Here is a 16,486-nt window from a genome sequence, read left to right on the forward strand (position 1 = left end):
GCAGCCCAGAACCTTCTGCTGGTGACTGATTCCCACCTGACAGGCGGGCAGTGTCCTGGCATCTGAGTTCATCTCTGACTCATCTGTCTTTGTTGGTGGTCTTAGTGGGGAGGCCAGAGACCTCAGGACTGACTCAACTTTCACACACCTGACCTTGTTCCTTAATTTTTACTCAAGAACAGACTTCTATTTCAAAAGCGCCACCCCTTTGAGGACATACTGTAGGGCTGTGTAGTTCCAGGACTGCTTGGGCGCAAATGCGTGTGTGCACAGCCTCGGTTGATTCAAGAGGAACAGCTTATGAATAGGGAAACCATCCAGTCTCGGTGTCACTAACCACGTCTCCTGTCCTCTCTCATGCACAGAAGCTCACGCGGAGGCCGAGGCGGAGGTGCATGCAGCTGCTGCCCGGACATTTGTCTGACCCACGTTGACATCTGCAGTGTCACAGACTGTGGTAGGTTAACACAACTGGGGTTGTACTTTTGTTAGGACTGTAAAGAGTGTTACCCAGAAACAACTAGAACTTGGAATGCAGTGATGCCTGGTGTCAAATTAGGCAACTGAGGAAGCATTTCTTATTGGTTTTGGTATTTAGATGTTTCAGTTTTACTTTTTTGTTTAGTTGATGAAATATGCACATGTTTAACTGGTATATCAGCTATGACTTTTTCTGATATCTTTACACTGATGACAGCATTGGGTGCAATCCAAATATTTCAGAAACGAATCAAATCAAACCACATGGACATTAACTAAAAAGCATATTTATATATCTACATAGTGTTTTTAATGTCTTCATTTTCCATCCCTGTTATTCACATGGTGTCTTATAGATTACAGGCTACTTCTACCAGATTCTTAAAGGGTCTTCACAACCACTCTACAAACTAATTGGTGGGGCGTGCTGAGTGAGCCTACGCCCATAACCTGTCGTCCTGGTACCCACTTTGTCTTTCAGATGAGCGTGACGCAGACTCAGAATTAGAGGGGCAAAGGTGGCTTTTTGTGAAATGTTGTTCTTTTGTAAAGTTCCTCTTTACTATTGATTTATACACGGAGAGGCAAATTGTTAATGAGAATGGTTAGCATGTGTTCTGTGCTTGCTTTGCGTTGGGCCACGGTGCAAACTTCCAACTTATCTTTTTGAATCCTTGCTGTACCCTTGAAAAGGAAATATTGTCACCCCCTTGTACCATGAGGACCCCGGGCTGAGGGAGGTGGACCACCAGCCCAGGTCACACCGATTTCAGAGAATCCACCAGCGTTTCAGCTCACAGTTTCATTTTCCCGGGCTGGCACGTCCTAGGAGGTCATTTGTATCCCTTTCGAAATCTCTCTTGAGATGTAATTCCATTCATTTTCAGCTTTATTAATGGGGAGCTTTACCTTGACCAGAGCATGTGGGTGACCTCTGCCCTGTCCTGTGAGCTCGAAGCACACACAGGACTTTTCCGGGCCTCTACTTTCTCTTCTGACCATGAGTGGGCGAGTTGGGCCATGCGACTCTCACAAATTAGACAGATTCAGTCCCCGTCAGGGCTGTGAGAAATGAACCAATACTCTCTATATACCAAACAGTTTTTAGTTGTTCAAAAATTATACATTTTTTCAAAACATTTTCGCTTTACTCTCCCTCACTTTTTGTGGTACCGTCATTGGGATCCTATCTTCTAAGTATTGTCACTCCCACTAATACTGAGCTGCTGGAGAAAGAGGCTTTTCAACTTGAGTTTTCTTTACCTAATTAGTAATGCCCATCGTAGAAAAATTAGAATATTAGAATGCATATATATATATATATATATAAAATTAAAAAGTTAAAACACTGAAAATACCAGAATTCAGAGATAACTACAATTAATCTTTTGGTTTAAAACCTTTGCAATTGTTATCTTCGCACATGATTTTAAATTAAGATGGATCATACAGTACATTGTGTTCTTTCCTCCTTTTTTACTTGATGTGTCACACGTAGCTTTTTCTGTATCAATAAATATAGTTTCATAACATCATTTTTTCTTGATCAATAGTATTCCACTTCACACCTATGCTGAAATATATGTCTTTTGTAATATTATCAGTTGGCTTTTTAAAATTCTGCTTTGCAAAAAGAGTTTTAATGGCCAACATTTTACCTAAAATTTTTACACCATTAATTATTCCTTTTGCATAAATTCATAGTACAAGAGCTAGCTCAAAGGATATGTACATTTTTAGGCTTTTGAGAAGCACTGTGCTTTCAAAATGCTCCTTCTTTCCACATCTTGCTGTATGACTGTGTATCCTCTGTGATTCTAGATATAGCTAACCATCGGTGTTTGAATGCCATTCCATAGACAACCTTTATGAACTTTTCTTTAAGAAAAAGTAATCTCACATTATGAGATTTAAAAGGCTAAGATTTTATTTCTCTATATATTCCGAATTCCCAAGAACTCAGTTCCAGATCCTACACTTTCATCCTCCTGTCCTTTGACTGATGCGTCCTACGAAGTACCCACCGTGTGTACGATGTAAGGGAGACACTGCTGACTTATAGGTGGATGGGCAGGGCTCTGCTTGAGGACCTCACCTGTTAGTAACAGAATCCATACAGTGGGTGCAGACACATGGCATGAAGAGCACAATAGCAAACGTGCTTTAAAATATAATCTCATTATTAGCCATTCCAATATAGTGACTGGGATTATTCTTAATGCCTCACCTTGAGTATTTCTAGGTCCACAACCATTAGAGAGAGGTTGTACCATGTTCATTGTACTGTTCTGCAGAGTGTACTGAACAAACTAGTTTCCCCTCCCCACCAGTCCCTGGAAGGGAGCTTTTTTACTGACTACTTGACTATTTCTAGGATAGACTACTACTGGGCTTCCCTGGTGGCGCAGTGGTTGAGAGTCTGCCTGCTGATGCAGGGGACGCGGGTTTGTGCCCCGGTCCGGGAAGATCCCATATGCCGCAGAGCGGCTGGGCCTGTGAGCCATGGCCGCTGAGCCTACGCGTCGGGAGCCTGTGCTCCGCAATGGGAGAGGCCATGACAGTGAGAGGTCCACGTACCGCAAAAAAAAAAAAATAGGACAGACTACTACCTAGCAAGGTGGCCCGTGCCATTGTTGGGCTGCGTTAATGGTTGGAATATTATTCATAATATTCTTGAGGTGAAATTACCGTTTTATATTAGGTACCTATTGTTCCCAGTTTTAGCTTCTGGAGACATATAGAGTAAGTTCAATTCAATTCAAGGGACATATTTTAAGAATCTGCTATGGTCAGGAACTGTTACAACTGTGAAGGGCCAATTTCTATTTCATATGATAATATTTCAAATGTCTGATGATTTATATTTTCCTAAATATACAAGTTAAACAACTAACCCTATTCAAGGTAATTGAAGTGTTACTACACTGAGCTTGCTATACATTTCTATAAAGCAATAAATTTTGACCTCATTCCTTGACCACACTCATGGGCTAGTTGGAGAGCTTCCCCCAACTGACCATGAGGAGAGCGACGCACCCCGACCTTCACACAGATTACCGAAGAGTTTGTTAAAAAGGACAAAAGCCATTTGCCCTAAACTACTAGTAACTGAGACATGAGAACACTTGCTGTGGTGTGTACACTTGGTACAAAAGATAAGACTGAAGTGAAACGGGGAAAACTGAGGGCTTCTGTCCTACACCTGCCACCTCCAGCAGGCCCAGCTTCCTTCGGTCACGGCCACTTTACCCACAAGATGAAGGACATCGTAATCCCCTCGGGGACTCAGACTCCAAAACCGCAGGGCAGCTTCCCACACCTGGGAAGCTCCGACGCCTCTCAGGCTGTGGGCCTGTTTTCTGGAAGATTCCCCTCACGCCGGCTGCGTGCCTGTGGCACCATCGTGGACACTTCCCAGGTGTGACCTTGTCCTGCAAGGCTGACAACTCTTGAGGCACGTCCACGTTTCAAAGAGGAGAATGCGGAAGGGAAGGTGATGTAAGGTGTCCAGGATCAGATAGACGGGGCGGGGCCTGGGTGGAAGATGCCCCACATGGCGGGCTCCGGAGAGACACCACTGCTCCAAACTCTGACCTCCAAAGAGCTCCTCGACCACCTGGTTGTGTTAGAGATAAATGCCTACGTGCAAGGCAGCTTCGATATGCGTAAGTGTAGAAACCACAGAACCGATCTGCAGACATCTGGGTTGTACAGTTCAGATGCGTAAATGATCTTTAACCAGTGTTTTTATGGTTGTTTCACTAAAATGACCCCATTTGATACCATATAAAATCATTATTACACGCTTAAAGTACTCTTCACATGAAGAGGACCTTCTTAGAAAATTCATACTTTGTATTTTAGTCCATGAATGTGTTTAGTTGTTCATGAATATTTTATTACTTTTTAAGTTTTCTGACTAATTATATTACTTTTTCACTTTTCCCCTTTTCTGATACTTCTTTTTGCTACTTCTTATATCTTATCTCTTTCAAATTCCATAGAATTTTACCACATCGAAGCCTTTGTTTCATTCACCTCTTATTCCATCTTTGACTTTATGCTGTGAGCTTGTCACTGCCTCTTTAATAAGTAAATCATATAAGTACAGCCTTGTTACAACAGCTTCTGAATAGAAGTAAGTCAAGGGAAAGATGTGTCCAGTGTCTGCCTATTTGATAATATAAATTAGAAACTCTCATAAACTAGATAAGCAAAAGAGAAAGACGTGATGAAGGCTTTCTCTTAGCTTGAAACTAACCAGCCAACAAACTTGGAGGATAATTGAACCCACGGGAAAAGCAGCCCAGCCACGGAGCAAGTACTGGCGGAAGATGGAAGGACACTCTTGTTTCCTTCCTCCTCCTTTTCCTCCTTCCCTCCTTTCTTCTCCCCCTTCTTTCCTCCCTCCCTTTCTTCCTTCCTTTTTTTCTTCCTTCTTCTCTCCTTCCTCCTCTCTCCACCTCTCTCTCTATCTCTCTCTTTCTGCTTCTTTTATGTTGAGTGTCTCAATCATGACGATAGTATATGATTTTTGCTACGTACCAGGCATTATTTTCCTCCACCCTTGAGACTATATTCCCACTCAGGAGTAGCCCTGAAACTCAGGAAGTCAATACCTTTAGCCCCTGTAACACCCCAAACCATAGAACAAAGGGAGTTTTGTCACCTGTGCCCAGACCAGGAACCCACGGAGGGTCCTGCAGAGTCACAACGGTCAAGATACGCAGAAGCGTTAAATGACTAGAGAGGCCTGCAAAGGATGGTTCACCGAGGAGACGCCGCCTTTAATCCTCACAACCATGTCTGAGTGGCTGTCGCAGAGGACTGCTGGTCCCGCGCCACGTGCCCGGCTGACACCTGGTCACAGTGACTCGGGGTGAAGTGGGAGGGGACTAAGAGGGGCCTGGAGGCTGCGCCCTGGTGAGTGGCCAGCACAGCCCCGAGCCTCCCCAGGCTGGGCAAGGAAGAGTCAGGATGGACGAGAGCAGGCCAAGGGGACGGTGACGAGAAGGTTAGAGTGAGGACAGGAGACACGTCCTTTGGCCTCGGCAAGACCGTGGATGGGGGGCATTCTTCCTTCTCCGTGACCTGGCTCTCAGGCTCCAGGTGACACTTTACCCTTAAATTTTCTCCACCTTATGTGCGTCCCTTTACGTGGAGCACAGGCATTAAGATACAGCCAGAAAGAAAACATGTTTCGTCTGACTGAAGGTTGAGACCTCACACATGAAAATTTAAAACATCAACTATTTAAAATATCAACTATCCAATATTAAGGAATTATCGCTGATTTTTTCAGGTATAAGAATACTATCAAGGCTGTGTTTAAAAATAAAATCCTTATATTTTAGAGATGCATACTGAAACATTGCTAGATAAAAGTATATGATTTCTGGAATTCCCTTCAAACTAATGTAGAAATGGTGATCGGATATGATAGTGTGGATGAAGTGTCATTGGCCAAATGACATTCTTAGAACTGACTGATGGGTAAATGGGTTTATTATACTCTTCTGCTTACTCTTGCATTTGTATAAAGGTTTCCATATTAAAATGTTCCAATGAACAGGAAGTTGAGAAATGTCCTGGAGCACCAGGCTCCCAGGGAATAAACCCGACTTCTGACCTTTGAAAACCAGGGTTAAATGTTCTCTCTGTGCCTCGTTTTTGTTAACTGTAAAATGTGGGTATTAATAGTGTGGATCTCCATAGGGTTGCTGTGGAGATGGCATGAGCTGTTATATGTAACATGCTACGCATGTGTGTTACATGTAAACCACCCATGAGTGCCTCATACATAGCAGAGCCCCTACACGTGGTCACTGTGGTCAGTATCATTAACTCTTACAGAGATGGCAGTTTTGTGTTTATTTTCCACTTGGAATTTCTTACGTTAGTAATTGCTCTGTGGAAAAAGCCCTTGGTTTTGTATATGAATAGCATTTTGGAATTGATAGTTACCGTTTCCATTTTAAAATCAAAAGTTGAATTGATTTAATAATTAGTGACTTTTCTGTGACTTGTAACATTGAATATACTTTGCAAAGTATTTCAAGAAATGATATAAAAATGCGTTTTAAAACTTGCTGGGAATATATTATAATTTTTTTCCTTCAAAGCAGGAGAGCTTAGATTAGCAGATTAGATTTAATTGCTTTTTATTTCTGGTGTGAACTGTACATAACTATTTTTCCCATAAACACAATTGTTGAAGGCCCACTTTATTCTGTCCTTACCTAACTCTTGAGTGGTAACAGCTTTGCCATTGCATGATTAATCGTACAATGCTCTTTTACACAACATTTAAATCCTAACCCATAGGTGTTCTAAGAAAGGAATCAGTACTGGGAATTTGGACAATTGTATTTTCTCAAGAACCCACTTTCACTGATAAACACAGCAGGGATTTCGGAGGCGGGACGGATGTGTTACCGCGGAGGTTCATTATTCTCTCTATTCTCACCATCCTTTCTCTGTGTGTGGGGTCTGCTTTTCCCTTTTCCCCCACCTTGGGATCACCTGTACAACACGGGGGAACTGGTCATCCTTTCAACTGGTGAAAGATGACAAAAGTGGTTTCCACAAGGTTGATCTTTGAGCCACTGCTTTGTACAATCACTGTGCCAGGTGAGGAGGGATGAAAAGATGAGTGAAGACCGAGCATTCGGGAAAGCGAATCAGGATCTAGCAGCGGAACAGAAACAGTGAACGCTTGGTGCCACGTGTGAGAGCGAGGCCAGCTCAAGGGAAGGGATGCTCGTTCTCATGGGCAGAGCTGGGAGGGCTTCCTGGGTGGTGCGGGTTAGACAGGCTTTGGCATCTGACATGGAGGAAAGAAACGGTCACGAAGAAGAGAGAGAAGGGGGAGACATGAAATGTAAATAGCGCTCTCTGTGTACCTCTGCAGAGAGGATGAGATTCAATCAACTGTCCGTCTAAAATGAATAAAGGTTGAAATCTGCCTTCTCAGACCCTGTCCTGTGGGTCACTAGCTCCCACTCTCACTGCATAAGGAGACCCCAGCATTAGGAGTGTGTGCAGCAGGATGCCATCGGGGGCCAGTGGGAGTGGACATTACCACACAGTGTAATGATGGTCGGTGTCTGCCATCGGGGGCCAGTGGGAGTGGCCATTACCACACAGTGTAATGATGGTCGGTGTCTGCCATCGGGGGGCCAGTGGGAGTGGCCATTACCACACAGTGTAATGATGGTCGGTGTCTGCCATCGGGGGGCCAGTGGGAGTGGACATTACCACACAGTGTAATGATGGTCGGTGTCTGCCATCGGGGGGCCAGTGGGAGTGGACATTACCACACAGTGTAATGATGGTCAGTGTCTGCCATCGGGGGGCCAGTGGGAGTGGCCATTACCACACAGTGTAATGATGGTCGGTGTCTGCCATCGGGGGGCCAGTGGGAGTGGACATTACCACACAGTGTAATGATGGTCAGCGTCTCCCTTTTGTCCTCCAACCTTCTATCCTCAGATTTGTGAAGTCACTTCTGTGTGCAGTTGCAAAAGGATTTCTTTTTTATTTTATTTTTTTTTGTGGTACGCGGGCCTCTCACTGCTGTGACCTCTCCCGTTGCGGAGCACAGGCTCCGGACGCGCAGGCTCAGCGGCCATGGCTCACAGGCCTAGCCGCTCTGCGGCATGTGGGATCTTCCCGGATCGGGGCACGAACCCGCGTCCCCTGCATCGGCAGGCGGACTCTCAACCACTGCGCCACCAGGGAAGCCCCCAGAACTTCTTAAATGAGCTGACACATTTGCAAACTTCAAGAAATCTGCCTGATCCATATCCTAACGAGCGACGTGGCCCTGGACTGGCTGGTTCCTGCGCCTGCCCAGTCACAGCCGCTGGGCTGAGCAGGTCGGGGGTCCAGGTCTGAGGGCCGAGTGTGAAGGCGCCACTGGACGTGCAAGCAGGTGCCCTGCTTCAAGACCCTGTGCTGCGTGGCACAGTGGCCGAACCTCCCGAACTTCGATTACAGACATCCCTCCAGGAATACAAATGCTCATTCTCTTGAAAGGAAGCCTGAAATAGCGTGTCTCGGTGTGTGAGCCCCTGAGCACCTCCTGTGTGGGGTGCTCACACCCCACAAACGAGCACACAGTGGAAACTCACAGGACCCACGGGGCGGGCAGGGGGGCATAAGTTGTCAGGTGGAGAGGGGAGGTCGGCAGGAAGGACGGCGAGAAGCATCGTTCAGGAAAGTTCTGGAGGGTCTTCCCGGCAGAGGAGGGCGGCCAGAATGCTCCTTCACTAGGAAACAGGAGGAACGCAGCCTGAGGTGTAGAGAATACGCTGATTCCATGTGGATCGGCTGAGATGAGGGTCAGAGGACTGTCCCTCGCTGAATCGTATGGAATTGGTCTTATGGGCAACAGAGAAGGACAATGAATGTGTGAGTGGAGATCATTCGAGTCCCGTTGAAATGAGAGGAAAGGCTGCCTGGCCATCCGGTGAGGTGGAGACCTGAAAGAGGAGCATCTCTGTTTCCATGATGATGCCAGCACAGCGCAGGAAGTGCACTGGCCACGAGCCCAGCCGCACCCTCGAGCCTGTCCTCGAGGAAGCCACTCCCCGCCGTGGGCTTGGCTGTCTTTCACCAACACAGCTGGACCTGGACCAGCACCCCTGGGAGGGGGACAGATGCTCAGAGCATCATGCAAACAGGAAGCAGCACCCTGTGGCCAGAGGGAGCTCGCAGGGCAGAGCTGCAGCAGGCAGGATGGAGCTGAGAGAAATGAACTTCACTGGAATTCCTGTACAATAGGGCTCTCGGTGTTCTCGTCTACTCGATGTTCCCCAAAACAATAGCTCACGTGCACATCCCTGCTGTGTAACACACACACGCGCACACACACACACACATACATGCATCTTTACACCCTCTTTAAATTCCCTTTCCAAACGGGTCTCCCTGGGGGGCCCCAGGCATCCTCAGACCTCACTCCATGTCCACTCCTGGAGTCGCCACCTCCAGTGCCCCCGACTGTCCCCCACTCTGTCCTCTCGCAGCCTTTTCTCACATTCCTGGGACAATATTGACCTTGTCTCATGAACTTGCATAACTACCGTCCTTCCTTGTCCCAGTCGCCTCGTAGCACAGAGCAGGGGCACAGCCCTCCAGTCGGGGTTAGGGGGTCTGATGGAAGGACCCCGGCTTGAGTCTGCCCACCGACTCACTCTGTGGGCATCGCACGTAAAGATACATGGATCTTTTCTTCCTGCCTCACCGTGGTGTGTGTTGCAGGTTTTGTGAGACTCCGTTTGTAAGGAGACTTTTAAGAATACATGTGCAGTGATACCACTAAAGACGTCCTGTACTGCAGTCTGGTGTTCAGTGTTAATACTCACTGTTTATTTAAAAAATACACTTTAATCACACTAGACCTTCTTTCCTAAACTACTCTCCTTTGTCTGAGAGATTACTTTAGAAAATAATCAAGCCCAAACCTCCTAGAACATAAAAACTCACAGTTTGGGATTCCTGACAATAGAAGCTAAGAGTTTTCACATTGTAAGAGTGACACATATTGTCCCTTTTCCCAATTCCCCTGAAGTTTTTTGGAAGAAAATTAAATTTACATTGTAATTAAATTCTGACATCTGAGTCCTTCCTTTGAGTGCGTGAGTTTCCCTTCCTGCCTTCCTTCCTCCTTCCGTTTTCCTTTCACAAACATATGACGTGTGTGCAGAGAGGCTCCGTTCTCTACACTCCTTTCACAATTATTTGGTTAGCATTCCAAGAGATCTTTATGTCATATTTTTATCTAATGAAAGAGGTAATAGGTTTACAATCCCCAAACGAGCATCAGTACGAATTTTCACCCACAGCAATGTTCTCGGGGGTGGAGGACGGCCACACTGCTCCGTAGCCCCCCACCTCCGGACGTGCCCGGAGCGTAACAGGCATGTCTTCTCGGGTGTCTTTCTTCTTCTAACCCCACTGCCTCCTCTGGAGTCTCGTGGATGTGTGGCGAACCAGGGTGAATGGCACGGAGCTGCTCATGGGTGCAGCGGCAGGTCCAGGCCAGCGTGTGTGCCACGAGCCCTGAGCCCCTGCCTTCCCCACAGTGGCTTCAGCGCGGTTCTTTCCTGGGCAGCTGGAAACCTTTCCAGATGAAAAATGTAGTCTTCCTGGGCAGACCCACTAAAAACCTTACAGAATAATGCAGCCCCACATTTTGCAGGAATGTGACGGGACTGGAAGGGCCTTTGTGACTCAACTTCCCGTTTTCTCTGTTGTTTCCAAACATTGTATTTACTGGCAGTCGTCTTTACATGTTCTTTAACCTTGTGTATAATCTCTCTTCTTATTGACTTTTTCCTCTCATTTAATATTTGACTTCTTTCCTCAATGACTGAACATCATCAATTTTATATTATTCATTTTTTGTTTTTGCTCAAAAAACTAATGATTTCATTAACTCCAAGGATACAGTAGCAACTGAAAACAATCCTTGCCTTTAAGGAAAGAACATGTCAGTATGTGTGTGTTTGGCCACAAGCAAACACAGATAAAACACGTTATGCTAGAAAAGGGGCAGGACCCAGGGAAATGCAGAGCTGGGGCAGGAGGAAGCAGGGTGCTCCTCTGCATACGGCCGTTTAGAAGGGTCTGGCTAAGAGGAGCCTCTGGGCAGAGTTTAGAAAGCAATAAGACAGGAAGCAGCCCAGCAGGGAGAGGGGCTGTGCAAAGGCTCTGGGGCAGGACCAAGGCTACTGGTATGTTCAAGACACAGGCAATGGGCCACTGGGGCTTAAGCAGAATGAACGTGGAGGGGGGCGGTAGGGAGGAGGTTGGAGCGATAGCAGGGTTGGGAGCAGACCGTTAGGGACATGTACGTAACAAGTGTGACAGCTCTAGCTGCTACTGTGAGAGGGACGGGAAACCACTAGAAAGTTCTGGGTGGAGAGGCGATCCAGTTGGATGGACTCACTGGGGCTAGAGGTAGAGAAGGATGGTGGATGTGGAGGGAAGGGAGCGTGGGGGACCTGGTTGGAAACACTTGGAATAAAGAGCCAACGGGGCTAGCTGATGAGAGGGCGTGGAGCGTGAAGAAAAGCAGCATCAAGGGGACCTCAAGGTCGTGCCTGGGACGTGGAGGGGCATTCGCTGGGCTGGAGGATGTGGGAGGACTGTGCTTGAAGGAGATTAGGAGCCCAGTTCTGGCCAGGTTAGTGGAGAAGCCCGTCCTGTGTCCGACAGGGAGCCCAAGCATCTGGTGAATGCACAGGGTGGGGGCCCGGGTGCTGGCGATTGAACCTTAGAGTGTTGGAGATGCAGGCCATGGGGAAGGCCGAGGAGGGAGCTCAGGGAAGAGATGAGGGGCCCGAAGACTGAGCTCTGAGACGCACCGGGACTGGGGGTTTTGAGGCGCGCAGTGACGGGGCGGCGTGAGGAAAGGGGGAGGCCGAGTCCGGATTGGTGCCAAAGCCGCAGGTGGGCGGGATGCAGGGTGCCGAGAACCCACCCTCGGGTTGAGTCGTGTCCGGGTCATTGCCAGCCTTGACCACAGGGTAGCTATAGGGATGAAGCCTCCTGGTGTGGGGAGAAAAGGGGTGAGGAAGTGGGGACGGTGAACACCGGCAGCCTCCTGAAGGGGGCAGGGCACTGGGGCAGGGGCTTCAGGGAGACTCTGGCTCCAGTGAGGTTGTTTCTGTTGTTGTTTTTTTTTTTTTTTTTTTTTTTTTTTTTGCGGTACGCGGGCCTCTCACTCCTGTGGCCTCTCCCGTTGCGGAGCACAGGCTCCAGACGTGCAGGCTCGGCGGCCATGGCTCACGGGCCCAGCCGCTCCATGGCATGTGGGATCTTCCCGGACCAGGGAACGAACCCATGTCCCCTGGATCGGCAGGCAGACTCCCAACCACTGAGCCACCAGGGAAGCCCCTGTCGTTGATTTTTGAAGAAGGGAACTGACAGCCCGCGGGCATGAGGATGGGGGGGATGCAGCAGAGCCAGGAGATTTACTGATGCAGGTGGAGCAGGGGGAACCTGTGAGTCATTTCCTTGAGCCTCGGAGAAGAGAGGAAGCCAGCGCCGAGGCAGGAGCCGTGGCCGCAGAGAGGAGCCCACCCGCGGGTTCCCTCGCAGTGTCAGGAGGAGGGCAGCCTGAGCGCTGCTTCTCCAGGGACCCGGGCACCATTGTCGATGGAGAGGAGGAGAGCACGGAGGACAGAGAACACGGGAGACACAGCCCAGCAAGGAGGGAGCGAGGAGGGCCGGTCAGGGCCAGGAAGGCCAGTAGCCTGGTGGCCCAGGGCGAGGGGCTTGAGTTCTGGGGAGAGGAGGAAGATCAGTGGTGATGGCTGGGGGCTGGGGTGCCAGCTACAGACCGTGGCACAGATGCAGCTGTTGCTGTGAGGGAGGTTTAAAGCGTGAGGATGGGGGGAGACGAAGAACATCCGGGGAGAGGCCCGGACACAGGGGACGAGGAAACAACCACACGGGAGAAAGAGTGGCCGCAAAGGAGCCGGGACGTGGCAGAGCCTGAGCACACGAGGTCCAAAGGGGCTGGGCTTTATCATCTGCAGGCGGAGATGCGGGGGTCTGCAAGCAGCAGGGGAAAGTGAAACAGCCGCTCCGCAGGGCAGAGGGCCCCTCTAGAGCAAGCAGGCTCCAGGCCTGGCAGGAAGGGGGCGAGGTCGGTGGACAGGGCTGTGCAGGGTTGGCGGCACCAGAGGACTGGGTGAGGGAGGCCTGGTGGCGCTTGGCTTCCGAGGGGCGTGAGGGCGCCCTCCAGTGGACGCCTCTGCCGAGAGCCAGGAGTGGGGCAGGGTCTTTCCGGGACCCTGCAGGCGGCACAGGGCACACTGCAGATTTGTAAGCAGGGAAACGTTAATTACAAAGAGACTCTTGCTTTTGCCCTCGGAATATCTCTGCATTTTGATATCTCCCTTTACAGAGACCTACTGTGCACCCACCCAGTTAGAAAAGCACTACTGCTGCAGACCGAACTGTGTCCCCCAAAATTAATATACTGAAACCCTAAGCCCCAAAGAGAGTGTATGGAGACTGAGGCCTTTCAAAGGTACTCAAGGTTAAATGAGGTCATAAGGGTGGGGCCTGATCCAATAGGGTCTGTGTCCTTAAAGAAGAGGAGGAGACCCCAGACCCCCTGCCCACACAAGAGGAGAGGCCACATGAGGACACAGCGGGTTGGTGGGAAGGGGCTCCCCCAATCTCTGCCCCGTTGATCACAGAATTCCCACCTCTAGAGCTATGAGAAAAGCCCTCAGCCTGTGGTGTTTGGTCACAGCCCCTGAACAGACTCAGCTCCATACGAGGGCTGCAGCTCAGGCGGGCGGCGTGGCCATGCGGGCCCTGCTGGTTCCCTTCAGAGCTAAAGGAGACACTTCCGCCGCTGAAGACCGGCCGTGACCTGAAGTGCAGACGGGCTGGGGAGCTTTTCAAGTCCTCGAGTTCCCAGGCACTACCATTTCTAACATGTGCCAGCCTTGTTTTATGAATGCAAGAGGCCGTCTTCATTGACTGGAACGCACAGATCAAGACTGTCCCAGGCGGTGACCTCAGGTGGGCCTTCTCAGTCTGTTGGTGACGGACGTTTTACACTTTCAAGGGTTTCTCAAAGTTCTAATTTAGAAATCCACACTCTAGGTACTGTGTTCACTTGTGACCTGATCAAGACTGTGGAAACAAAACAAACGGAAAAAGGTCACCTGTTCATCCCCTGCTATGGGTCAGAGCCCTTCAGTGCCTGGATGGCGGGAATTCTTACACACACACACACACCCCCAAACATACACACACACGCAGGCACAGGGTCCCTAAGTGATGCTCTCCCACCAGTCCCCGGGGTGGCTGCACACCCCTGGGGAGCAGGAAGGGGAACAAAAGCCTTGCCATTGGTTGGGAATCCACGTATATGATATAATAAATTCAACTAAATGACCAAGAAGGCCAGAAACCTGAAATGGGGCTCTTCAGCTAATGTTAAGAGGAGGAAGGTCTTTACTGGAAGGACGCTGGAGTGCCGTGTCACACACGCTCAGTGCCGTCTCCGCAGCCCTTGAGCTGGCCCGGAGGGCACCTGGCCTGGAGTCGTGGCCGAGCTCAGGCTGGGGCTTCGGTCCATCCAGAGGCCATGCTCTATCTTCTTTATTAACTATGTTTGTGCGATTGCATGCTGTCTGTAAGGTCCCTTTATCACTCTGCTTAAAGAATGCCTGCGTACATTGAGTACCAGTTAGGGATATACTTGTAATTTTTTCTCTGCGTGTTTGTCACCTTTTGGGCTAACATCAAATGTGACAGATCTATGATTAAATGACAGGTCTTCCCTTCATATTTATCCCATCCCTAAATCTGCCACATGGTAGGACTCGAAAACATCTGTTTGAAGGGAACAAATCATTGTATGTGAAATAGAAGGTGTCATCACGCTCATAGTTGAAGAAATGCGATGAAGCCAGTATGAGAAGCGCAAGTCGGCTGCTGTCTGCACACACATAGATTTCTAACAGGTAAACGCGTATGATTTCTAATTAGATTGAAAGCCGCGAGTGCCTTTGCAGGAGCTGATGAAGGACCATGTGATTCCGGGTAGCAGGAGATGGTTCTTGCCGAGAGAACCGAAGAGGATGGGGTTCCTGCAAGTGGAGAAGGGGCGTCCAGGAAGAAGGTGCTGCGGGGCCAGAGGGTGGAGGTGGCCAGAAGCCACAGGACTGTGCAGATGATCGGGATGCAGGAATGTGGGGGAAGAGCCAGGCGAAGCAGTGCCACCCGTTGGAGAGCTTTGAAGACCAGGCCAAGCTGTGAGGACCACGACGAACGGCATCCAGGGGTTCCTGGGGCAGCTGAGCTGAGGTAGGACAGTGCTTGGCTTTGAACAGAGAGACCTGCTGGGATCTCTATGCAGCCCTCAGGCAGAAGCAGCTAGAGATGATCCAAATGAGAAATAAGAGGGAGATAAAGAAAGACCAACCGGTAATAGCAATGACCTAACACCTGCCTGGATACGAAGCATTCGCATCATGATCTCATTTAATCTTCGCAACAGCTGTTAAGAGACGGGACAGTTCTCCGCCTGGATCAGGGCCACACACACAGGAAGTGACAATGCCAGTTTAGATACACTCATAGCCACTGGCACTGATGTAGTGTTCAAGTGCATGGTCATTTTTCCAGAAATTCTTTTTTTTTTTTAACATCTTTATTGGAGTATAATTGCTTTACAGTGGTGTGTTAGTTTCTGCTGTATCACAATGTGAATCAGCTATGCATATACATATATCCCCATATCCCCTCCCTCTTGCGTCTCCCTCCAACCCTCCCTATCCCACTCCTCTAGGTCGTCACAAAGCACCGAGCTGATCTCCCTGTGCTATGTGTCTGCTTCCCACTAGCTATCTATTTTACATTTGGTAGTGTATATATGTCCATGCCACTCTCTCACTTCGTCCCAGCTTACCCTTCCCCCTCCCTGTGTCTGCAAGTCCATTCTCTACATCTGCATCTTTATTTCTGTCCTGCCCCTAGGTTTGTCAGAACCATTTTTTTAAATTATTCCATATATATATGTTATCATACGGTATTTGTTTTTCTCTTTCTGACTTACTTCACTCTGTATGACAGACTCTAGGTCCACCCTCACTACAAGTAACTCAATTTCATTTCTTTTTATGGCTGAGTAATATTCCATTGTATGTATGTGCCACATCTTCTTTATCCATTCACCTGTCAATGGACACTTAGGTTGCTTCCATGTCTTGGCTATTGTAAATAGAGCTGCAATGAACATTGTGGTACATGACACTGAATTATGGTTTTCTCAGGGTATATGCCCAGTAGTGGGATGGAGAACAGTATCTAGGTTCCTTAAAAATCTAAAAATAGAACTACCATATGACCCAGAAATTCTTTTTTATTGTATTTTACAAAATAATTGGATTGGAGTTTTAAAAAATCTTATCCTTCACCTACAGATAGCTTGGGAAGGACTGAGTGATACTCCTTGGGTGAGGTCAGGTTA

General features: G+C 48.5%; 1 protein-coding gene across 7 annotated transcripts in view; it reads left to right on the forward strand.

The window, feature by feature from the left end:
* MYT1L (myelin transcription factor 1 like) overlaps positions 1-16,486 on the forward strand; it is a 398,116-nt gene that overhangs the window by 34,744 nt on the left and 346,886 nt on the right. For all 7 annotated transcript variants that reach the window (XM_060027164.1, XM_060027163.1, XM_060027167.1 and 4 more), the window contains exon 2: positions 366-457. The gene's annotated coding sequence lies outside the window, so the exon portion shown is untranslated. The remainder of the gene's footprint in view (positions 1-365; positions 458-16,486) is intronic.

This window comes from Delphinus delphis, chromosome 12 (genome assembly GCF_949987515.2).
Source record: "Delphinus delphis chromosome 12, mDelDel1.2, whole genome shotgun sequence".
Classification (NCBI taxonomy): domain Eukaryota; kingdom Metazoa; phylum Chordata; class Mammalia; order Artiodactyla; family Delphinidae; genus Delphinus; species Delphinus delphis.